Source organism: Rana temporaria, chromosome 4, assembly GCF_905171775.1.
Source record: "Rana temporaria chromosome 4, aRanTem1.1, whole genome shotgun sequence".
Taxonomy (NCBI): Eukaryota; Metazoa; Chordata; class Amphibia; order Anura; family Ranidae; genus Rana; species Rana temporaria.
The window spans coordinates 149,294,681-149,320,178 of record NC_053492.1 but is presented as its reverse complement, the minus strand read 5'-3'; positions in this window follow the sequence as shown (position 1 = coordinate 149,320,178).

Below are 25,498 nucleotides of genomic sequence, written 5' to 3'. Positions count from 1 at the left end.
ATAACCCCCAAAGTCTTCCCAACAAATGGGAAAAGTATTATTTCAGAAGGTAATGGTCAAGGGGTCTTAAAATGCATCACACCATCAGGGGACAAGCAAAGTATCCTCATGAAAAATGTACTGTATGTCCCAGACCTAGAAGGAAGCCTTCTATCAGTGAAAACCCTTGCCAATAATGGTCTCACAGTTCAATTCCAAGGTAATGAATATACAATTTAACCAAATGCCGACCGCCACACGCAGATATACATCAGCAGAATGGCACGGGCAGGCAAAAGGACGTATATGTATATATATATATATATATATATGTCCCCTTTAAGAAGCGGCACTGTGGACGCGCACGCGCCACAAGCTCCGTGACTCTGACCACGGGTCCTGTGGTTCAATGTTCGCTGGCATGCCCGCGATCGTGTCACGGTGAGGAAGAAGGGGGAAATGCTTATGTAAACAAGCATTTCCCCAGTCTTCCTAGTGAGAGGACAGTGAACACAGCTTCCTGTAATCGGAAGCGGTAATCACTGTCCTGTCACACACAGCCCATCCCCCCTACAGTTAGAAGCACTCCCTAGGGCACACTTAGCCCCTACAGCACCACCTAGTGTTTAACCCCTTCAATGCTAGTGTCATTTTCACAGTAATCAGTGCATTTGCATAGCACTGATTGCTGTAAAAATTACAATGGTCCCAAAAATGTGTCAAAAGTGTCCGATGTGTCCGCTATAATGTCTCTCTATTTTTGTTTATAGCGCAAAAAATAAAAACCGCAGAAGTGATCAAATACCACCAAAAGAAAGCTCAATTTGTGGGGAAAAATCCCCACAATAAATGCATTCACCACAATTGAGGCACTGAAACCCAGAGAGGAAATTTTAAAGGTGCCTTTGAAAATGCTGTCGAAATGCAAGTGATGTATGAAATCAAAGTCACATGGAGCTTATACACAGCGTGTGGATCAGCGAAGACACTCCTATCAGGCAGGAACAGATATCTTATGACTTTCATTGATGATTATTCTACAACCCCTGGCAAAATGTATGGAATCACCACTCTTGGAAAATGTTCATTCAATTGTTTAATTGTCTAAAAAGTAAAATAATCATAGACATGCCTCAAAACTATTTCCATTTAACATTCCAACATTTTGGCTTTAAGAAACACTTAAAAAAAGAAAGAAAACTGTAGTCAGTTGCAACTGTTTTTGCAGATGAGCAGAGATAAAAAATATGGAATCACTCAATTCTGAGGAAAATATTATGGAATCATCATGTACTTTGCAGTCCTAAAACAAACATCTGCATCAGATTACATCCTGAAAAATTATGTCATCATCACCAAACATCCTTTCAATTGATGGAATAAGAAAGTGTCCAAAATCTCAATATAAACTCAAGAAGAAAAAATAAAGAAAACTATAGTAAATTGCAACTGTTTTGTAGATCAATCAGGGGAAAAATATGGGTTCACTAAATTCTGAGGAGGGACCTCTGGACCCTTAATGAGGAGCTGGACATCCAGCACAGGACCATCAGACTGGGCGGTGGCCAGGGGATCCGCAAGGTTAGGTTGGTTAGCAGGTGACATGTCACAGGACTCAAGCCGGATAGCTGAAACACAAGCAAAATGCAAAGAGGCTTGAAAAAAAGGTTGAAAGCCCCATCTGGCTGAATGAGGCAGTCTATACAAAGGATGAATTGAACTTCTTAGACAGGTTTAAATGAATGTAGTAGTAGGGTGAAGTCAGGTTAAAGAAAGTCCCAAATAACAAAAATCAGGAGACTCAATGGGCATTGGCTGGACCGGGATAACTGGTGCAGAAGCAGACTGGACCTCATCACCAGGTATAGTGACTGACTGGACCGCATCGCCAGGTTTCCAAAAACATATAACACTGCAGTGAGAGGCCAGCCTCCACTGCAGCATTTTTATTGGATAGCTAGGGCCAATGGTGCTTTACCATTGGTCCAATGAGCTCAGTACATCTGACAAGAAGTGAGGAGAGGAACTGTGAGCTCATCCTCTTAGTCTGCTGCAAACAGAGTGTGCCAGCTTGTTTTAAACTGGCCGCTCTGTTTGTAGCTTCTGACAGGCTGCACAAGGACCCCCGTATCTCTGGAGTCATAGATGATAGGAGTCCCAATTTTGACCAGTGGTGGGGTAGAACTTCAGCTTTCCCCTCCTCAGCCTGTTCCCTCGCTGCACCTTTCTCCCTTTTCCCATTTTTTCCCCCTCCCCCCGTTTTTCTCCAAATATATATATATATATATATATATATATATATATATATATATATATATATGTGTATTTTTTCCCCCTCATTGCACCACTTCTTCTTCTTCCTTTTTTCCTTCACACCATAACTGTTTCCCTTCATCTATCTTTTCCCTCACTCCCACTTACTTTCACTTTTCTTCCATCACAACATTCACTCACCTTTTCTTTTCTTTGTTCCTTTCCAATACATTGTTTTGCACCGATCACTTTCACTGCTCTCCCCACTTTTTTCTTCCCTCCCCTCACTTTTTCCATTTTCCCCTCAATTTTCAATTTTCTTTTTTTACCTCACTCACGCTTATGCCTCCTCCCACCCATTTCACTCCTATTTCACTTTGTTTTCCACACACTTCTTATCCCTTTGTTCCCCTCCCGACCACGTTCATTCTTTTCCCCCACCCCTTCCTACCTACTAATTTCATTCTCTTTTCGCATTCCCTTTTGGTTTTTCCTTCTTTCCTTTTCTATCCTCCCTTTTCACCAGGCCTATTTTCATTGCTGTTTACATTCAGCACACACCGTTCCTTCACACTTTCCTCTTTCTCTTCGCGTCCCTTTTTCCCTTCCTCCTCCCCATCTCCACATTTTTTCCCCCCACTCCTTCCCCTCCACTGCCTCCCTTTCTCTCACACTCACCTTTTCTCCCCCATCTCACATTTCTCTTTCACTTCAGTGTCCTTCCCTTTTCATTTCCTCCCTGTTCGCCCAGCCACACTCCCTCACTCTTTTCATTCCCATCTCACCACCTCCCAGTGTTCTATTTGTAACCTTCCCAATTGGTAACTCCTTTACTAAATCTATCGAACCAAATTATACTTTTACACTAATCTTAGAAATTTATGTCTGGGTTGGCAATTTTTGGCATGCTAGGTAATCTACTATTCCATAGGCATGTCCTTTGCTTGTATACATACATATACATTGCAATAAACCCTAATAAAATACTGTATTTTAACTATCCCACTGTAGGCCACCAACTCCTTCCATGTGATCCCTCCCCCCCCTGCCTACCACCTTGTTGGGCGTCGCCCTAGATCAGGTGACCCCTTGTAGAGTCACACTTGATTACCCAGCACATGGGACGCCCACGCTGGAGCCACCTGGGATGGAACCAGCTGGACCTCCTTAGTTGTGACCATGAAGCCTCACCTGGACTGTCTTCGTATTCTTATACTTGGTAATGATTGATTTTAATTAATCTTTTCTATACTATTTATATATTGCATTCCACTTTTTCCTTTCTACCCCTCCCCTTTTTTATTTTCCTATGAAAAGTGCCTCTACATAGATGGGGCCTAGGGCAGGGTGGGTGACCAAGTGATATGAATACGTAATACCATTAAATAATCTCTTGTAACTTCCTTTTCAGTTACAACAAAAAACCTCTGAAAAAGACCATTATGGTCGAAACGCGTTAGGATTTTTTATACATGCTATGTTCACTGTATCCAGCTGTATAATAATCTGTTGTATGCTGTAAACTATATGAAAACACATTGCTATGTCCTTTGTCTATACCACTTCTCATGTCCTATTTATACTCCCCATTTCTTTTGGTGTATGTGATATTCCCTTAATAAACCTTTTTACATTTTTACATATTGCATCCAACCCTTTATTTGAGCTGCGTAAAAACCCCACTGGGGGGAAAAATTTCTCTGTCGAACTTCAGCTACCTACCCCCCCATCTCTATATGTTCTGGTGACCTTTAACACCAAATCTGGATGGAAAAACCTGTCACTATAGCAGGAATACGGGATATACTAGTTCCTTTGTCCTTGTTGCCAACAACTTTAATTCACTTAGGAAAGATATTCTCTCACTTCATAGGGACACAGATGGAAAAACATTTCCGGGGATAAAATCATCTCTCTCTGGACCAGTGTACATTATTGAAGGATTGGAGGGTTTGGCTACATGTCCAGCTGCTTAGGCCACAGGGTAACACATAGGGAGCATAGAACACCACCAATGCTAAAATGTAATGCCGAACATGTGCTAAGGTGGGTGCATGTAATAATAAAAAACTTTTGAATTGTGTTCAGAGGTGGCTCTTTAATTAGGCAAAATAGGTGGTCGCCTAAGGCCTCGCTCTCACAGGGGCCTCACGGCTGCCTAATTTACCTGACCCGCACACAGAGCATCACTTTTAAATTACCTGCATTGCCAGGACCTGCCAGTGTATCCAGGCTAAATTCTGCTGGAGCATAGCCAAGTGGCTCCAGTGACCTCCCCGGCAGGAGGGCGCTAATGTAAGCACACCCGCCCCCAGCTTGTGCCGGCTGTTTGGTGTCCAACGTGCTGCAATCTGAACTCAGGGAGAGATGCTGGCTGCCAGAATGGACTGAAGCTGTAGCTGCCTCCTCGGCTCTGATGTCTACAGGCAGGAGGAGGAGCTGGGCAGCAAGAGGGACACTGCTGTGCATGATCTGTCACGCTAATCTGAGGTCTGTTATTAATGTACTGTAGAGGACATTTCTGCGGGATTGGGGGGGGGTCAAGTTAACAAAAATAAATACTTGCAATGATTGGGGGTGGGGGAGCGTGAGTAAGAGAATACTGTATGTGCTAGGGGCATTTTGGAAGGAGAGAGGGCTTGTGCTAGAAGGGGGGTTTGATATGAAATCTGACCACCCACTCTGCCCAAATCCTCTCTCCTCCCAAAGTGCCCCCTAGCACATGCAGTATAATTTGGATTAGCGCCCCAGGATACAGTGCTGCCTCTACACCATCCTGCTTATCTCTATTGGAAAAGCACTGCACTTATTACCAGCACAGCCACCCATCCCTTCTCCTACTCTATACTACAAACTTTGTACTGCTAATTTGTAAAATAAACTCATTACTGTTACTCATTATGTAAAGCAAAACTGGGATCTGCAAACGGTGACCAGCTTTTGTGTTTGCTAATTCTCGGCCTTCTTTAGCACCTCTATACTGGTCTATCACTGTGATGGACTGGCTGCTGTTTACAGATGGAAACAATCTCTATTTGGGTACAAAGAAAATACTGATAACATTATATATTTCTTTATAGCAGTCAGACAGAAGAGACAGCTAGTGGCAAGAATCTCAATATATTCTGTTTATTAGCAGTAGCACTTATTATCATAAGACTTTAAATTGTTATATTATGACCTTTAAACACTGTCACACAAGGAAATGATTGACATTTACTTTGTAAAAGCCTTAATTTTAAGCTTTAAATGGTACATTGACATTCCTTTAGTGCATCAGTAGCAGCCAGGTACACATCCTGTAATTGAAAAGAAAGATAATATTCAAAACCTATGATAGCTAACTAAGGCAAACAGTGCTATCTAGTGGTAACTACTATAATTGCAAGTATCATTAACATTTTAGTGATTTCAGAACCTGACAAAATGCAGATGAGTGAACAGTATTCACCTCTCTTTGAGTGAACCTTAAAATGACATATCATAAAATGACAATCATAAATTCTTAATGCAATCAAGTACCTAGGGATTAAAACACTGGGCAGTCTGTCTGTGTTCTCTTTGGGGAGATTCACACTCTCTATTTGTCCTGGTCACCGTTATCACTAAGACTCCTTTCACACTCAGGTGTTTTAGTACTAAAAATAGCACCAGTAAAGTGCCTGAAAACTGCCTCTCATGCCTCCCCAGTGTGAAAGTCCAAATGCTTTTACACTGGGGCGATGCACTTGCAGGAAGGGAAAAAAAGCCCCGCAAGAAGCATCTTTGGGGCAGTGTAGGAGTGGTGTATTCACTGCTCCTACATTGCCCCTGCCCATTGGAATGAAGCCTGAAAATCGATTTGGCCGCTAGCAGGGGTCGAAAGCACCTTGCTAGTGGCCAAAAAGCGCTGCTTAAACAGTGGTAAAGCACTGCTAAAACTAGTGGCGCTTTACCACTAATGGACCCGTCGCCCCAGTTTGAAAGTAGCCTAAGACTGAAAGAAAATCCCAAATTTGATGTTGCTACCAGAATTGGAATAGAGAGGAAATATTCCATTGGGAACACTAGTTCTTGTGGTAACTAGAAATTCCCTCACTTTGGAACTAAGCAGTGGCGTTGCTAGGGGGGTGTGGGGGGTGCGGGCCGTACTTAGGTGACACCCGCCAGCAGGGCCCAGGGCAATGCCACTGCACCAATCTGCATCTCTCTCGGTCTGTCCCCGCTGTCTCACACAACCAAGCAGAGCGAAGCTGCCTCTCCCTCCTCTCTGTTTACACCCACACATCACCGTGATATGAGGTATGTAAATTATGCACATCGTGGGTCTGTACTGAAGGAGGTGTGCACTGAAGGGGGTCTGCATTGAACGGGTGTCTGCATTGAAGGGGAGTCTGTACTGAAGGGGGTCTTCACTGAAGGGGAGTCTGTACTGAAGGGGGTCTGCACTGAAGGGGAGTCTGTAATGAGGGGGGGTCTGTACTGAAGGGGGTCTGCACTGAAGGGGGTCTGCACTGAATGGGGTTTGTACTGAAGGGGGGTCTGCACTGAAAGGGGCGGTCTGCACTGAAAGGGGCGGTCTGCACTGAAGGCGGTCTGCACTAAAGGGGGCCTGCACTGAAGGGGGAGGTCTGTACTGAAGGAGGTTTGCAATGAAGGAGGTGTCCACTGAAGGGAGGTCTGCACTAATGGGGGTTTGCACTGAAGTGGGTCTGCACTGAAGGGAGTTTGCACTGAAGGGAGTCTGCACTGAAGGGGGAGGTCTGCACTGAAGGGGAGGTCTGCACTGAAGGAGATTTGCATTGAAGGGGGTCTGCACTGAAGGGGGACCTGCACTGAAGGGTGTCTGTACTGAAGGGGGTCTGCACTAAGTGGGGTCTGCACTAAAGGGAGTTTGCACTTAAGGGGGATCTGCACTGAAGGGGAGGTCTACACTGAAGGGGGTCTGCACTGGGTTTGTAGTGAAGGGGGACCTGCACTGAAGGGGGGTCTGTACTGAAGGGGGTCTGCAGTAAAGGGAGTTTGCACTGAAGGGGGATCTGCACAGAAGGGGGAGGTCTGCACTGAAGGGGGTCTGCACTAAGGGGGGTTTGCACTGAAGGGGGTCTGCACTAAGGGGTGCCTGAATTGTAGGGGAAAGTTTGCCCTGACGGAGGTTTGCACTGAAGGGGGTCGGCAATGAAAGGCGGTTTTCACTGAAGGGGGAGGTCTGCACTGAAAGGGGTTTGCATTGAAGGGGGTCTGCTCTGAAGGGGGATCTGCACTGAAGGGGGTTTGCACTGAAGGGGGAGGTCTGCACTGAAGGAGGTTTGCACTGAATGGGGTCTTCTCTGAAGGGGGGGTCTTCACTGAAGGGGGTTTGCACTGAAGGGGGGCCTTCACTGAAGGGGGAGGTCTGCATTGAAGGAGGTTTGCACTGAAGGGGGCCTGCACTGTAGGGGGAGTTTTGCACCGAAGGAGGTTTGCACTGAAGGGGGGGTCTGCACTGAAGGTGGGTCTGCACTAAAGGGGTGGTCTGCTCTGAAGGGGGGGTCTGGACTGAAGGGGGAGTCTGCACTGAAGGGGGGTTTGCACTGAAGAGGATCTGCACTGAGAAGGGGTCTGTACTGAAGGGGGTCTGCACTGAAGAGGGGGTATGTACTGAGGAGAGGAGTCTGTACTGAGGGAGGGGAGGTCTGTATTGATGAGAGGGGTCTGTACTGAGGGAGGAGGGTCTGTATTGATGAGAGGGGTCTGTACTGGGGTAGGGGGGTCAGTAATTAGTAGAGGGGGGTCTGTACTGAGGGGGGACTATAGTTGGTAGAGGGGGGGTGACACCAATCCTCACGTTATAACCCTCCCTTACGCTAAACAAAATAAAAAAAAATGTTTTGCCTTAAATCCTTATTTAAGTAGTGGATATGGACATTTAATGTCACTTTAAATAACATTTGTTTATTTTGCTCTCCATTTTCTCTGTGTAAGCTATCCCTTGCGGGGGACCACAGCTGGAATTCGCCTTTTAAAATGTTATTACAAAGCACTATAGCTTTACACATTCTACCATTATCTATTCTCATTCCCAACTGGATCACATACCACATCAGCCCCAACCTTTTTTAAGTCTGTGTGCTTTGTAAAAGCTGAACCACTGCCCTGGAAGTTTTCTAAGATGTGAGTGCTACTCTGAGAAACAGCTTCTGTCAAAGATGTCCTCACTTCATGCAGAGGGAAATAATATTCACAAGGCTGGATGTGCGCCCTCCAAGGTTCTGATTGACAGGCAGCAATAGCAATCAGAAGCCAGCTCCTTGCAGTATGTACTGCAAACTTTATCTTCTAAAGTGTATCTATATTAAAAATGCAAAATCATATGTATTGCCCTGCTCCTAATGAATAGGCGCTATAATGTAAATTTAGGGCCAGATTCAGAAAGCTTCTACGCCGGCGTATCTCCAGATACGCCGCTGTAATTTCAAATGTGCGCCGTCGCATCTTTACGCCGATTCACAAATCAAGATACGTCCAAAAACATGGCTTCAGCCGTCCAACGTAACTTGCCTACGCCGGCGTATCTTGGGCGCATAGTTAAGCTGGACGCATTCGGCGTTCCCATTATAAATATGCAAATGACCTAGATACGCCGATTCACGAACGTACTTGCGCCCGACGTATTAATATACGCTGTTTACGTAAGGCGTACGACCGGCGTAACTCTACTCCTCATAAAGCAGGGGTAAGTCATATTAAGGTATGGACGTCGGAACGTCCGTCGAAATTTAAGTCGTTTACGTAAGTCGTACTTGAATAGGGCTCTGCGTAAGTTACGTTTACGTCGTAGGCATTGCGCCGACGTATCTTAGGGAGTATATGCGACGTGATTCTAAGCATGCGCGCGCATGCCTAGATCGACCGGCCATTCATTTACATGGGGTCACGCTTAATTTAAATAGATGACGCCCACCTGCTTCCTACTTTGAATTAGGCGGGCTTACGCCTGCCAATTTACGCTACACCGCCGCAACTTACGGAGCAAGTGCTTTGTGAATACTGCACTTGCCTCTCTAAGTTGCGGCGGCGTAGCGTAAATAAGATACGCTACGCCCGCACAAAGATGCGCCCAGGTATGTGAATCTGGCCCATAGTGTTTTTCTGAATTGTAAATGGTTCAGAAATTATATTTTAACCACTTGTCGCCCACCAATGACAGATTGACGTCGGCAAAGTGGTTTCAATTTCCTGACTGGACGTCATATGACGTCCTCAGAATATTGAGCCGATGCGCCGGGGGGCGTGCATCGCGGCGATCGTTGTTGCAGGGTGTTAGTCTGATACCCCGCAACACCGATCTAGGTAAAGAGTCTCCGACGGAGACTCTTTACCACGTGATCAGCCGTATCCAATCACGGCTGATCAAGATGTAGACAGGAAAAGCCGGTAATGGGCTTTTCCTCACTCGCATCTGTCAGACGCGAGTAGAGGAGAGCCGATCGGCTGCTCCTCTGACAGGGGGGGTTTGCGCTGATTGATTATAAGCGCAGCCCCCCCCCCCCACTGGACCACCAGGGATGCCCACCACAGATGCCAACTTTGTTTTTCCCGACGAGATTCTTGGCAAGAATCTCTTACCGCCCGAGTGTACACACAGACCTTTCAAAAGAACCGCGGTTCTCTTGAAAGGCAAGAACGCGGTGACGTCATTGCGTACGACAAACATGCGCTTGTCACATTCGATGCCGTCGCCGCCATTTTGCTTCACCCTACCTATGCCGTGGAAGCTACCGCGCATGCGTCAAAGTCATTTCGAGCATGCGCGGGTTTCCACAATGACAGGTAAGTATACACACTCTCGGGTTTCTCGTCGGGAAACAGGCCGACAAGAATCTCGACGAGAAAATAGAGCGCAGGTTCTCTATTTTTTTCATCGAGATTCTGGCCAGATTTCCCGAAAACCTGAAAGCCTCGTACACACGAACGTTTTTCTCGGCTAGAAAGCTCTGCCAGCAGAACCGGTCGTGTGTACGAGGCCTCAGACTTGACAGGCTGTAAGGTGGGTGGCGACGGGCAGAGAGTTGCTGATTGACACCATTACTGGTAAAAAAAAAAAAAAAAATATATGTCCCCGGATTTCATTTTAAAAATCTGGTCACCTTAACTTTTCCACTATACCCTGTGAGTAGGCACTGCTGTGTCACACGTTTCACAGAGCCTGCCTTCTGAACTACAGATGTGCTGAGAGGAGGGGTTTCAGGAGGTGGAGTCAGTACAGGAATCACCGCTTATAGACAGCAGGGTACTATGGAATAGGTAGTCCTTAGAAATGGAAAATAAACAGCAGAGGAGAAGCTGCAAAGTATGCAGGGAATCCAGGAAGTTGTGGAAAGAGATGGTCAGCAGACAGGCAGAACTCACAACATGAAAGGGGATTTCCCAAGTAAACTTATATTGAATTGTCAATAATAACTATTGCTTGTATTGTTATTACAATGCTGATGATATAAAATGATAGTGTATGCTATGACCATAGAACTCCTTTAACCGCTTAAGGTCCGTTCTATAGCAGTTTTACTGCTACAGGGCATATACTGTATATATATATGTGTGTGTGTGCGTGTGTGTGTGTGATCTGACTCTTCCAGGTAGAGGGTGCGCATGCGCTCCACGGGCAGCTTACTCCTGCTGTAGTCACACACGGCGGCAGCCCGGCTGCGGGTTACGCAGACTCGATGTTCGCCAGCACCCTGCCGATCATCCCGCAGAGAGGCAGAATGGCAGTCTGCCTATCTAAACAAGGCAGATCTCCGTTCTGACAGGAGGGAAGCAATGGATCCTGTGCTCTGCAAAGCAGGGACTTGGATCCAAGTGTTACCCTAATAAAAGCATATCCCACAGTTTAAAAAACACTAGTCAGGCACACAGTTAACCATTTGATCGCCCCTGATGTTAACCCCTTCCAAGCCAGTGTCATTAGTACAGTGACAGTGCATATTTTTAGCACTGATTACTGTATTAGTGTCACTGGTCCCCAAAAAGTCCCCTAGTAAAAAAAAAATATATATATATATATATATATATATATAATAAAAATAGCTCATAGTTTGTAGATGCTATAACTTTTGCATGTTGTCAGCACAGGGCCAATCAGGACTGTACAGCCAGAGGGTCAGGGGTCTTGAATCCTGATAGGACAGTAATGGGAGAATGAAAACTCTTCCTACAAGCTTTACTAGGAACCGAAAGAAGTCACATGACTGCTATATACTCATGATGAGAAAAGGTATTTATCAGTTTATACTTACTAAAACAATTGCATTTCCATGTTCTGTGTACTGTGGGAGACCAGATATAGTGAATGCAGGTTCTGGGTTTAGTAACACGTAAAGTAAAAAGATCGCAAGAAGAACTGTTGGGGGAGTGACCTCCTGTGATACCTGTACTGTAGCCAGAACTAGGCATTGGCTCCCACTGCTGTCAATCCCAGCCAGTGAGCCAATGAGGAGAGCGTGTGGGGGGCGAGGTCTGGCTTTATGTGTCTTATGGACGCATACAACATGGCTCGAGCGTGAGCACGCACCAGTGCCCCAATAGCAAGTGGTTTGCTATTTCGGGCACTGGTCAAGTGGGAAGAGCCAGGAGTGTCAGTGAGGGACCTGAGAAGAGGGGGATCAGGGCTGTTCTGTGTAAAACCACACAGAGCAAGTGAGTATGACTTTTATAAAAAGAAAAAGCTGAACCTTTAATACCACTTTAAATGAATTTTTATTGCCATCTTTATTTTCACTGAGGAGGGCTCACCCTTACTTCCTGTCCAGATGGCAGACATCATGCTGAATAGGAAGTGAAGAGAAATGTTTCCAAAGGATATACAGATAGTAGTCTTGGCTGGGTTTTAAATGCTCTAAGTACATTTGCTAATGTTATGTTTGAATAAAGGCAGCCTGGTATTAATTTCAGTACTTATTTTCAGATTATCTCTCAAAGGCAACTGAATTGTATTTTTCCATTCATATGAAGTTGTGTTCCTTTTCTTCTTAAGAGATCAGCCAAACATTATGTTCTTTGAACAAATGTAATCCATATGCCACAGGCCTGTACAATCTGTTACTCTGCTTCCGTGTTTGCGGCACCCATGCAAGTTATTATTACAGCTAATTAAACTAATTAATTGTATTATACCAAAATCTGATATTCCTACTGATGATGTTTTTGTGTCTATAGACACAGTAAGGATGTCACATATGTTAAAGTATAAAAAGAATAGGCTTTCAGAATAGATGTGACATCTATATACCTTTTTATGAGGTCTTATCACTGAAACTACGGTATGGGAATAAAAGCGGGATAACACTAATTCTGCTGTTTAAGGCCACTTTCACACAGAGGCACTTCTAAACTGCCAGTAAAAACACTGAGCACTTTTGAAGAGTTTTCCATTAATTTCTTTTTAATGGAGAAGGGAGTTTTTCACAGCCCTGCCAGCACACTGCCCCAGTGTGAAAGCATTTATTGATTTTAATGGAAATAGGTTTTCGTAAGCTTTATAGGCGCTGTTTTTAGCATGAAAGCGCCTAAAAAACGCCTCAGTGTGAAAGTGGCCTTAATAGTCCTGACCCTCATTTATGGCATTCAGTAAGACCCCTTTCACACTGAGGCAGTTTTCAGGCATTTTAGCACTAGAAATAGCACCTGTAAAGCACCTGAAAACTGCCTCTCATGCCGCCTGAGTGTAAAAGTGAGAGTGCTTTCACACTGGGGTGGTGCGCTTGTGGGACGTCAGAAAAAGTCCTGCAAGCAGCATCTTTGGGGTGGTTTGGGAGCGCTGTCGCCCCTGCCCATTGCCTGAAAAGTGCTTCGGAAGTGCCGTATCACGGGCGGTTTAAACCCCTTCTTTGGGGTTAAAGGTGCCCCGCTAGTGGACGAAAAGCGCTGCTTAACCACTTCCTGCCCGGCCTATAGCAGGATAGTCCAATCACGGCTGATCACAGTGTAAATAGGAAAAGCCATGTAGAGAAGAGATGATCGGCAGCTCTAATGACAGGGGGATCTGCGCTGATTGATTATCAGAGCAGCCCCCCCATCGTGGACGCCCACACTAGACCACCAGGGATGTCCATAATGGATGGCCACCAGGTATTCCACCCTGGACCACCAGTGATGACAGTCAGTCCCCAGACAGATGCCAATCAGTGCCCAGACAGATGCCAATCAGTGCCTATCAGCAATGCCTGCCAGTGCCATCAGTGATGCCTATCAGTGCCATCTATCAGTGTCCATCAGTGCCACCCATCAGTCCTCACCAGTGCCGCCTATCAATGCCACCCATAAGTGCCCATCAGTGCAGCCTTTCAGTACCCATCAGTGCCACCTATGAGTGCCCATCAGTGCCCCTTATCAATGCCTATCAGTGCTGCATATCAGTGCCGCTTATCAGTGCACATAAGTGCTACCTATCAGTGCCCATCATCAGTGCCACCTCATTTGTGCCACCTCATCAGTGCAGCCTCATCCACGTCTGTCAGTGAAGGAGAAAACACTCTTATTTACAAAATGTTACTGTATAACAGAAACAAAGAAAAACAATTTTTTTTCAAAATTTTCAGTCTTTTTTTATTTGTTTAGCAAAAAAATAAATAAACGCAGGGGGGGTCAAATACCACCAAAATAAAGCTCTGTTTGTGGGAACAAAATTATACAAATGTTGTTTGGGTACAGTGTAGCATGACCGCGCAATTGTCATTTAAAAAGTGACAGCGCTGAAAGCTGACAATTGTCCTGGGCAGGAAGGGGGGAAGTGCCTGTTATTGAAGTGGTTAAACAGCGGTAAAGCACCGTTAAAACAAGCAGCATTTTACCGATAACACACGTGCGGGCCCAGTATGAAAGGGGTCTAAAGGGCAGCATCTAGCATGACAGTCAAGCGTGACGGTTCACAAAGATGGGACCAAACTACAGAAGTTTGGTATGTTTGTTATGATCAAACTTGTGTAACCTCTGGCAGAATGTATGGTCTTGAGACATGTTTTTAATAGCATTTTATTAAATAGGACACTGTATCTTTAAATTCTGAGGAGAATTAATTATCCAATTGGTGTATTTTCTAGAATTCATGAGAGCCCTATGAAAAGAGAAGAGCAACCAGTCATTTTTGCAGTTAGTTAAGCCTTAGCAAAAGAGCAACCCCCACCCTTGTCACTGGTGCTTTGTGTGGTTGGTCACCCTGGATTGCTAGAGGGGGCATTTATTGTTCTTTAGTTCAATATGGCTTGAGTTCTAATAACTGAGCTTGTATAGATATTAAATATTTACTTTATTTATGGTTAAATGATACATATTTATGGATTTTGAATGTTTAATTGCAAACCAATCAAGCCATTATTTGCCAAATAATTTTGTGTTGTGTTATCATTTATGGCTGTATTGGGGGAAGTTGTTTGGTTTGGGGTGTTGGCTGCCTGCAGTCCCATAAAGATAGTGGGCCAGATTCAAGAAGCGGTTGCGCGGCGCAAGGGCTTACTTGCTCCGGTGTAACGAGTGCTCCTGATTCAGGAACCTCGTTACACCGACTGCAGCCTAGGATGTGACAGACATAAGCCTCCTTATGCCTTCACATCCCAGGCTGCATTCTTGCGTTGGCCGCTAGGGGGCGCGGCCATTGTGATCGGCGTATAGTATGCAAATTGCATACTACCACCGATTCACAAAAGTTGCGCGGGCCCTGCGCACGCAAGGTACGGAGTTTCCGTACGGCGACTTTAGCATAAGGCTGCTCCTGCTAATAGCAGGCGCAACCAATGCTAAAGTATAGCTGCGCTTCCCGCTCGCGACGTTCAAATTTTACGTCGTTTACGTAAGTGAACCGTGAATGGCGCTGGACGCCATTCACGTTCACTTAGAAGCAAATGACGTCCTTGCGACGTCATTTGCCGCAATGCACGTCAGGAAAGTTTCCCGACGGAGCATGCGCTGTTCGCTCGGCGCGGGAGCGCGCCTAATTTAAATGATTCCCGCCCCCGGCGGGATCATTTACATTAGGCGCCCTTACGCAGGGCTAATTAGCATAGCGCCCGCGCAATTTACGGAGCAATTGCTCCGTGAATCGCGGGCAAAGCGCAATATTTGCGTGGGCGCAGAGAAAAATTTTTGCTCTTTGCCCACGCAAATATTGCGCGAATCTACCTGAATCTGGGCCAGTCATTTTCTGTGCTCCTGTCCTGACAGCATTTGTCTCACTTTCAGTATCTTATGTGTGTACCTGTGATGGCTCCATTTTGCTTCTTGTAAAACCAGCCACAAGTATTTGATGATGTGCACAAATGAAAAACGAGTTTTGTTTTGTATTCGTTCTTTAAGTTAATCATTTTGTTTCATCTCATTTGTTATGTTAGGGTGATCCATTTTCAGAATTTTGTTTTGTATATTCAGATTTGTTTTGTATATTCTTTTTTTTCAAATCGATTTGAAATTCTAATTTATTTGAAATTAAAAATTAAGGGCCAGATTCTCAAAGGAGTTACGACGGCGCAAAGCCATTTGCGCCATCGTAAGTCCTCATCTGGCCCGGCCTATATATGCGACTGATTCTTAGAATCAGTTACGCATAGATATCCCTTAGATCTGACAAGCGTAAGGCTCTTACGTTGTCAGATCTTAAATGCATTTATTTTTTTCCGCCGCTAGGTGTCGCCGACGTCGTTTATGTAAATTAGCAATTTACGACGATTCCCGAACGTACACGCGAACGACGCAGAGAATTTACGACGTTTACGTAAGCGTAAACTTGCCCCTGCTAATATGAGGGGCAAGTTTACGTAGGTCCGTCATATGCCATGTTAAGTATGGCGTCGGGTCAGCGTCTGCTTGTTCCGTCGGTTACGTCGTTTTCCTAAGTCGTCCGCGAATACGACTTTACGTCAATGACGCCCACGTCGGCGTCATTGACGTTTTCCATCGAGAACTGGAGCATGCGCACTGGGCTATTTTAAGCCCGGCGCATGCGCAGTTCGATCGGCGCGGGGGCGCGCTTAATTTAAATACAAGCCAATTACACTACGCCGATGCAAATTACGGAGCAAGTGCTTGGAGAATACGGCACTTGCTCCAGTAAGTTGCGGCGGCGTAGTGTAAATGGCTTACGCTACGCCGCCGCAGATTCTACAAGAATCTGGCCCTAAAAATTTTGGAAGACAGCTATATACATTCTTCTTTTTTTTCTATTCTATTTTTTCTATTCTATTTTATTCTATTCTGTTCTTTTTTTTACCGTCCTGCTAGCACACCGCTCCAGTGTGAAAGCCCTCAGGGCTTTCACACTGGAGACACAGCAGCGGCTGTTTAAGGTCAGTTTGCAGGCACTATTTTTATAGCACCTGCAAACCACTCCAGTGTGAAAGGGGTCTTTGTATAACTAATGCTGTCAGTCAGTGTTTCTCTATACATTACCATACAGAATTGGAAATGCTGATTAAAGTGGATGTCCGCTGAAAAAAAAAATATTAAAAGTCAGCAGCTACAAATACTGCAGGTGCTGACTTTTAATATTGGCACACTTACCTGTCCTGGAGTCCAGCGCCGTCCGCAGCAGAGGACAAGCGATCGCTCGTCACCCTGCTGCCCCCCCCCCCCATCATCGGTGAGGGAACCAGGAAGTGAAGCGCTCCGGCGCGAGCTGAGTGTTCCCGGGAACACAACGGGGGGGGGGGGGGGAGTTGACGTCCTGCCCGCAGTCTGCCCGCAGACTGTAGCCGGAAGTGGGTGCAAATACCTGTCTTTAGACAGGTATCTGCACCCCCCTCCCCCCTGAAGGGTGTCAAATGTGACACCGGAGGGGGGAGGGATCCGATCAGTGGGAGTTCCACTTTAGGGTGGAGCTCTGCTTTAATGACCTGTGTAAAGGAGTGTGCCTAACAGATGAGGCAGGACATGGGGTTGAAGGCAGGCATGTCTTTGGGTTCCAGCTAGTTCCATTTTGCCCTAAGGGTAAAATGTGTTTGTACTTGATTTTCAAAAGAAAGGTTGGCAGTAGGTTAATGAAGCCCCGAAGAGAAGCCAGCAGATATCTTTCTTTATATCCTAGAGCAGGGGTCTCCAGCTGTTACAAAACTATACATTCCCATTATGGCTCTGCCTGCAGGAGTCATGCTTGTACCTGTCAGCCTTGCAATGCAAAGGGGGGGAGCAGATACCTGTCTAATACAGGTATTTTCTCCCACTTCCGGCAATCCGCGGCGATCTACGCCATGTCCAGCCCCTCCTCCGTCTCATGTGTGTTTTATCAGCTAAACATTTGCCAGTAGAAAATATTTACAACCACTTTCGCTAAATTCTGCCACATCTCTTTGCAGCCTTTCCCCAGATCTGCCCAGAATTATTGCACATGTGAGAGATTTGTCAGAATAAATTTAACATCAATATACTTCCAATCTCATAAGTCCCTTGAAATGAATATCAGATGAGTTAATAAAAGTGTTGTCTGATTTTGAGAAACCGAAATGATCTGATTCATCCATGCATATAATCTGTTGCCAGTATAAGCAGCTCTGATATTGGAATGGCTTCTAACCAAAATGTTATTCAGACTTTCTTTTCTGCTTCAAATTGTCCTACAATGCTGATCTAAAGGCTCCAAAGGAAAGTTTAGACTGCAGTGCGGAATATAATCACCTTTGAAGATTACATTCATGATGAACATGTCCTATTCCTGAGGTAACTGGCTCTAAACACATCTCTAGCCAGCAGACATTTCCCATTGAAGCACAACTGAGTCATTCCTAGATTGCTAGGGACAGGAGGGTGATTTCAGTAAGTGACTTAGGCCCCGTACACACGGCCGAGGAACTCGACGTGCCAAGCACGTCGAGTTCCTCGTCGAGTTCTGGGATGAAGCCGCCGAGGAGCTCGGCGGGCCGCCTTCTCCCATAGAACAACGAGAAAATAGAGAACATGTTCTCTATTTTCTCGACGAGCTCCTCGGCGGCTCCATCGAGCCAAAACTGTACAGACGACAGAGTTTCTCGGCAGAATCCGGGTTTTGACCGAGTTTCTCGGTGAATTCTGCCGAGAAACTCTGTCGTGTGTACGGGGCCTTATTCGCCATTGGTTTTCTTTATCTCCTTTCTACCTGGAATGTGGTAGAGAATGCAGGCCGCACCTTATTCTCTCTCCCGAATACTAACTTATATAATAAATAAATAAAACTCAGACACATTTAATGCCACAATTTTTGGAAGCAGCACGTTTATTGGTGTAAATAAATATAAATAAATAAATAACAACATCATACTGATAATTTATTATTAATTAAACGTACAACTTTTATTAACCACTTCCATACAGGGCTTTTATACACACATCCATACCAGGCCTATTCTGGCACTTCTCTCCTACATGTACAAATCATAATTTTTTTGCTAGAAAATTACGCAGAACCCCCAAACATTATATATGTTTTTTTAGCAGACACCCTAGGGAATAAAACGACGGTCATTGAAACATTTTATCTTGCACGGTATTTGCGCAATAATTTTTCAAAACGCTTTTTTGGGGATTTTTTTTTTCATGAATTAAAAAAATAACAAAACAGTAAAGTTAGCCCAATTTTTTTGTAAAATATGAAAGATGATGTTACACCGAGTAAATGGATACCTAACATGTCACGCTTTAAAATTGCGCACACTCATGGAATGGCGCCAAACTTCAGTACTTAAAAATCTCCATAGGCAATGCTTTGAAATTTTTTACAGGTTACCAGTTTAGATTTACAGAGGAGATCTAGTGCTAGAATTGTTGCTGGCACTCTAACGCACGCGGCGATACCTCACATATGTGGTTTAAACAGCGTTTACATATTTCGGCGGGACTTACGTGTGCGTTCGCTTCTGCGCGCAAGCTACTGGGGAAAGGGGCGTAAAAAAAAAAATGTATTTCTTTTTTTTTTTTACATATTTATTTATTTTTTTACACTTTTTTTTTTTATTTTATTCTTTTTATTATCACTTTTATTCCTATTACAAGGAATGTAAACATCCCTTGTAATAGTAATGTGTGTGACAGGTACTCTTTATGGAGAGATGCGGGGTCAATAAGACCCCACATCTCTCCTCCAGGCTGGAAAGCATGAAATCGGTGAAAAAAAATTCACTGATCTCATGCTTACTGTTGCTTAGCAGCCGCAATTGCGGCTTTGTTTACTTACGGGGACCCGGGCGTGACGTCATCACATCGCGCCCGGGTCCTCAGACGGTCATAGAGATGACTGGTGACCATCTGGTCACCAGTCATCTCTATGCTTCCTGCCAGCGCCGGACGATTCGTTCTCCGGGCCCCCGATGGCACGGGAGAGCCCGGAGAAGCACCGGATGGCGGCGGGAGGGGGGGATGTCCCCTCCCGCCGCCTGTAAGAACGATCTAGCGGCGGAACCGCCGCTATGATCGTTCGTACGTTGCGCAGAATCGCCGGCACAAGAGAAGGATATCTGAATGATGCCTCTAGCTGCAGGCATCATTCAGATATCCCCCCACAAAGCCCAGGACGTCATATGACGTCCACCCGGATCGTTAGAGGTCCGTTGTGGACGTCATTTTACAATGGGCTGGTATGGATGTGGTTAAATGCAAATCCAAATTAAGGACTCGAGCACAAATCAGTGTTGCCAACCTACCAGATTAAAATGTACTGGCACAACAGTAATTTCAGTATTTAGGGTACAAACAAGTACGCTAGGCAAATAGCAATGTGATTTAAGGTAGATATTAAGGTAAAAAAACATATTTTTGTTATTTTCGATATAATAAGGGCAAATTATTTAGTCACATCACCCCCTGCCTCCATCCCCCTCTACCACCAACACCCCCTGTCTTCAACCCCCTCTGCGGTGCCACAATCTCCCTCTGCCTCCAATCTCCCTCTGCCTCCAATCTCCCCTTGCCTCCAATCTCCCTCAGGCCCCCTGCCTCCACCGTCCCCTGCCTCCATCCCCCTCTGTGGTGCCACCAACAACCCCTGTCTCCTTATCCCCCACCCTCTGCGGTGCCACCATCCCCCTCTGCGGTACCACCAACACCCCCTGCCACTAATACGCTCTGCCTCCAATCTCCCCCTGCCTCCATCCCCCTCTGCGGTGCCACCGCAGCCACCATCACCCCCTGCCTCCAATCACCCTCTGCCTCCAATCTCCATGCACAGTTCCAAGCTAAACCAATCTCGGCTATTTTTAGTGGCACATTCCCGCAACCACGGACATTTACGAACAAGGGAAAAAAGTGCCCGTTTTTACAAACTGTCCATAAAAATACGGACGGTTGGCAACACTGGCACAAATAGCATATATCATTATTACCAGTCCCCCTCTTTCAATAAAAAGGGTTACAAGTAGGGTTCAAGGGTCCTTTCAAGGGTCCTTTTCTTCAAGCCAAACCTGAACACTTTAGCGGCGCAAGGCATGGCACCCCAACTGCGGCACGATTTTGCTGCGTTTGTCACCCGACAAATTGTGGCAAAATCGCTTAAACAGAATTGTGGGATGCCTGTCACCCAAAATAAGTTTTGCTTCGCGATTGGGGTGCCATTATCCCCATCCCCTCCTATTACATTACTTCTTCCCCCTACCAGCACAAATCATACTCCCTCCAATACCCCCATAGCACCCAACAGGGGGTACTAGGTGCCCCAGCACACAGGGGGGCCCGGACAGCAGGGGGATAGGAGCAGCGTGTGTGGGGGGGCAATTACAGAGGAGGGGGCAATTACAGAGGAGGGGGGCAATTACAGAGGAGGAGGGAAATTACAGAGGAGGGGGGTCAATTAAAGAGGAGGGGGCAATTAAAGAGGAGGGGGCAATTACAGAGGAAGGCAGGCAAATACAGAGGAGTCAAAACATAAGGGAGAGATAGAGGCGACAGGTAACTGCTGATACGGAATTTTTTTATAAAATAAATGTTTAAAAACAATCCACTCACTCTTCATGTCAGTCTGTGAACTCTGCTGTCCCATTCTCCCCTCTGATCCCCACTACTGTTATCACTGAATTTCTGGAGGAAACACAGCCGTGGGAAAGTCATGTGAACTTTCAGCCTCTGATGATGGAGGCGTGGTTACATCTCCGATATGCTCTGATTGGTCACAGCGTCTCAGGCTGACATCTCACTGCAGGCTCTGTATCCTTGGCTTCCTCCAGCGATTCAGAGGTGAGAATGGGACAGCGAACTTCATAGACTGACATATACAGCTCTGATATAGAGAGTGAGTGTATTGTTTTTAAACATGATCGCTGAGGTGCACGCCCCCGGGGGCGCACACGAGCGGTGAGTCCAGGAGGACATCTAATGACGTCTGCCAGGAAGGATGAAAGGCTCACCCAGCTGTCAATCTGTCAATAGGCTGGGCGTGCTTTTGGTCCTTCTGGGTGAACATCATATGATATATCACCTATCAGTGTACCTGTCACCACACCATCAGTGCAGCCAGTGGCGACTAGTGCTCACATTTTTTTGGGGGGGCGAAAACAAACGAAAAAAAAAACAAAAAAACAATTGCAGCCTCACTGTGCCCATCAAACGCAGCTACTGTGCCCATCAATTGCAACCACTGTGCCCATCAAATGCAGCCACTGTGCCCATCAAAGGCAGCCACTGTGCCATCAAATGCAGCCACTGTGCCATCAAATGCAGCCACTGTGCCATCAATTGTCGCCACTGTGCTATGCTATCAATTGTCGCCACTGTGCCATGCCATCAATTGTCGCCACTATGCCATCAATTGTCGCCACTGTGCCATGCCATCAAACGCAGCCACTGTGCCATGCCATCAAACGCAGCCACTGTGCCATGCCATCAAACACAGCCACTGTGTCATCAATTGTCACCACTGTGCCATCAATTGTCACCACTGTGCCATCAATTTTCGCCACTGTGCCCATCAATTGTCACCACTGTGCCATGCCATCAAACGCAGACACTGTGCCATCAATTGTTACCACTGTGCCATCAATTGTCGCCACTGTGCCATCAATTGTCACCACTGTGCCCATCAATTGTCACCACTGTGCCCATCAATTGTCACCACTGTGCCCATCAATTGTCGCCACTGTGCTCATCAATTGTCACCACTGTGCCCATCAATTGTCGCCACTGTGCCCTGTAAAATGCTGCCAGATTGCCCCCCCCCCCCCGCCCGGCACTTACCTTTCTGGGGTCAGCTATCCTCCTTCTACCGTCCCTCGATGTCTTCTCACGCCCTCGATGACGCTTCAGCCAATCAGGTTAGCAGAACCGGTGAACCTGATTGGCTGAGACGCCACTTACAAAGCCAACCAGCTGCCGTTATTCAGATGGCCGGCGCTCACCAGGGGGCCAGCCATCTGAATAGTGGGCGGCAGCGACAATACATGGATTCATGCAATGCATGAATCTATGTATTGTTGATCAGTGGCAGTGCAGGAGAGAGAGGGGTCAGCGCTCCTGTGCCCTCTATGGACACACCGCCACTGAGTGCAGCCTAATCAGTGTACCCGTCACAGAGCTTTTTAATGATACCTACTGATACCTACTATAGCTTGTAGACTTGCGGAATCGCCGTAATTCGAAGCAGTGACAACTCGCAGGACGCCCATGTATTCCCTGTCACTTTCAATGGCAACCCAACCACGATTGTCGCTTGACAAATCGTGGAAAAATGATGACGCAATTGTGGTGCCATTGGAAGTGGCGATTCTCCCCACGATTCGGAACGCCAAGATGGGAACGGAGCCTACTGTGCAATGCCATCAAACGCAGCCACTGTGCCATGCCATCAAACGCAGCCACTGTGCCATCAATTGTCACCACTGTGCCATGCCATCAAACGCAGCCATTGTGCCATGCCATCAAACACAGACACTGTGCCATGCCATCAAACTCAGCCACTGTGCCATCAATTGTCACCACTGTGTCCATCAATTGTTGCCACTGTGCCATCAATTTTCGCCACGGTGCCATGCCATCAATTGTAGCCACTGTGCCATGCCATCAATTGTCGCCACTGTGCCATGCCATCAATTGTCGCCACTGTGCCCATCAATTGCCGCCAGTTTGCCCCCTCAAAAAATGCCAGATTGCTGCCCCCCGTCCCCCAGCACTTACTTTTCTTCTCGGGTCGGCCATCCTCCCTCAATGTCTTCTCCCGAGTCCTGCCCTCGATGTCGCTTCAGCCAATCAGGTTACCAGTAATCAGACCTGGTGAACCTGATTGGCTGACACGAGTGTCAGTGTTAACCAGGGAAAGCACACCCCCTGAGTCCCCTGATTAACTATTTGGAAGCCGATTAGAGCCAACTGCTTTGATAGGCACTTCCAAACACCAACAAACTGCTGTTATTCAAATGGCCGGCACTCACCAGGGGGCCGGCCACCTGAATAGTGGGCGGCAGCGGCGACAATACATAGAGATTCATGCAATGCATGAATCTCTATGTATTGTACACTTGAGTGACGGCGCAGGGGAGAGAGGAAGCGGAGCTCCTGCGCCCACTATGGACGCTCCACCACCGTTTTTTAAGACAACATAACACATATACTTGCACAACTTTGAAATAAAAGTAAAAAATAAACACAGGAAATACTATGAAATAAATAAAATATATGAACAATAAGGTGTTTATGAACTCTAAATTCCACTGAATTACTCTTCTAGTTGGCTTTCATTTCAGTTATAATGATTTTTGTGTTTCAGCCATACACCCTTACACCCACGTGTAATCTGTTCTAATAAATTTGTATCTCTTTGCTAATTATGGGAAGATGTTTCTTTTTAAAATAGAAATAATTTGCTGTGCAATGCATGTGTATATTTTATGCAGGGATGGTGCTAGATAAAATGGGGCCCTGGGCAATTATAAAAATATAAGCCTACATGCCGAAATTCAGAACTGCCTGAAAGGGGCCTACACATTAAACCACATGTGTCAAACACAAGGGCCGTGGGCTTAATACAGCCAGCAAGGCCATTTCATGTGGTCCTCCCACCCAGGGCTTTTTTTTAGCCGTACCACCACCTTCGGCGTTCACCCAACGCTCCCCGCTCACACTGTTACTTGTAAATACAGAAGCCTTCTATGTTTACAAGGACAGTTTTTCTTATTATGGTTCCCACAGATCCCTGTCTGCCCTGCACTCACAGGAGAGCACCACACAGGAGAGCACTGCATATCACTGTACAGCAGTATAATGCACTGTGCTACAATGTAAAGTAGTGAGTATACAGCTTGTATAACAGTGTAAATTTGCTGTCCCCTTAAAATAACTCAACACACAGCCATTAATGTCTAAACCGATGGCAACAAATGTGAGTAGACCCCTAAGTGAAAATTTCCAAATTGTGCCCAATTAGTAATTTTCCCTCCCCAGTGTAATGTGACTTGTTAGTGTTACAAGGTCCCAGGTGTGAATGGGGAACAGGTGTGTTAAATTTGGTGTTATCGCTCTCACTCCCTCATACTGGTCACTGGAAGTTCAACATGGCACCTCATGGCAGAGAACTCTCTGAAGATCTAAAAAAAAAAACAATTGTTCCTCTACATAAAGATGGCTTAGGCTATAAGAAGATTGCCAAGACCCTGAAACTGAGCTGCAGCTCGGTGGCCAAGACCATACAGTGGTTTAACAGGACAGGTTCCACTCAGAACATTGCTCAGCGTCATATCCAGAGGTTGTCTTTGGGAAATATACGTATGAGTGCTGCCAGCATTGCTGCAGAGATTGAAGGGCTGGGGGGGGGGGTGGCTCAGCCTGTCAGTGCTCAGACCATACGCCACACACTGCATCAAATTGGTCTGCATGGCTGTCGTCCCAAAAAGAAGCCTCTTCTAAAGATGATGCACAAGAGAGCCAACAAACAGTTTTCCGAAGACAGGCGGACTAAGGACATTACTGGAACCATGTCCTGTGGTCTGATGAGACCAAGATAAACATATTTGGTTCAGATGGTGTCAAGCATGTGTGGCGGCAACCAGGTGACGAGTACAAAGACAGGTGTGTCTTGCCTACAGTCAAGCATGGTGGTGGGAGTGTCATCGTCTGGGGCTGCATGAGTTCTGCCGGCACTGGGGAGCTACAGTTCATTGAGGGAACCATGACTGGAAACATGTACTTTGACATACTGAAGCAGAGCACGATCCCCTCCCTTCCATCATCATAATGACCCCAAACATACCTCCAAGATGACCACTGCCTTGCTAAAGAAGCTGAGGGTAAGGTGATGGACTGGCCAAGCATGTCTCCAGACCTAAACCGTATTGAGCATCTGTGGAGTATCCTCAAAAGGAAGGTGGAGGAGTGC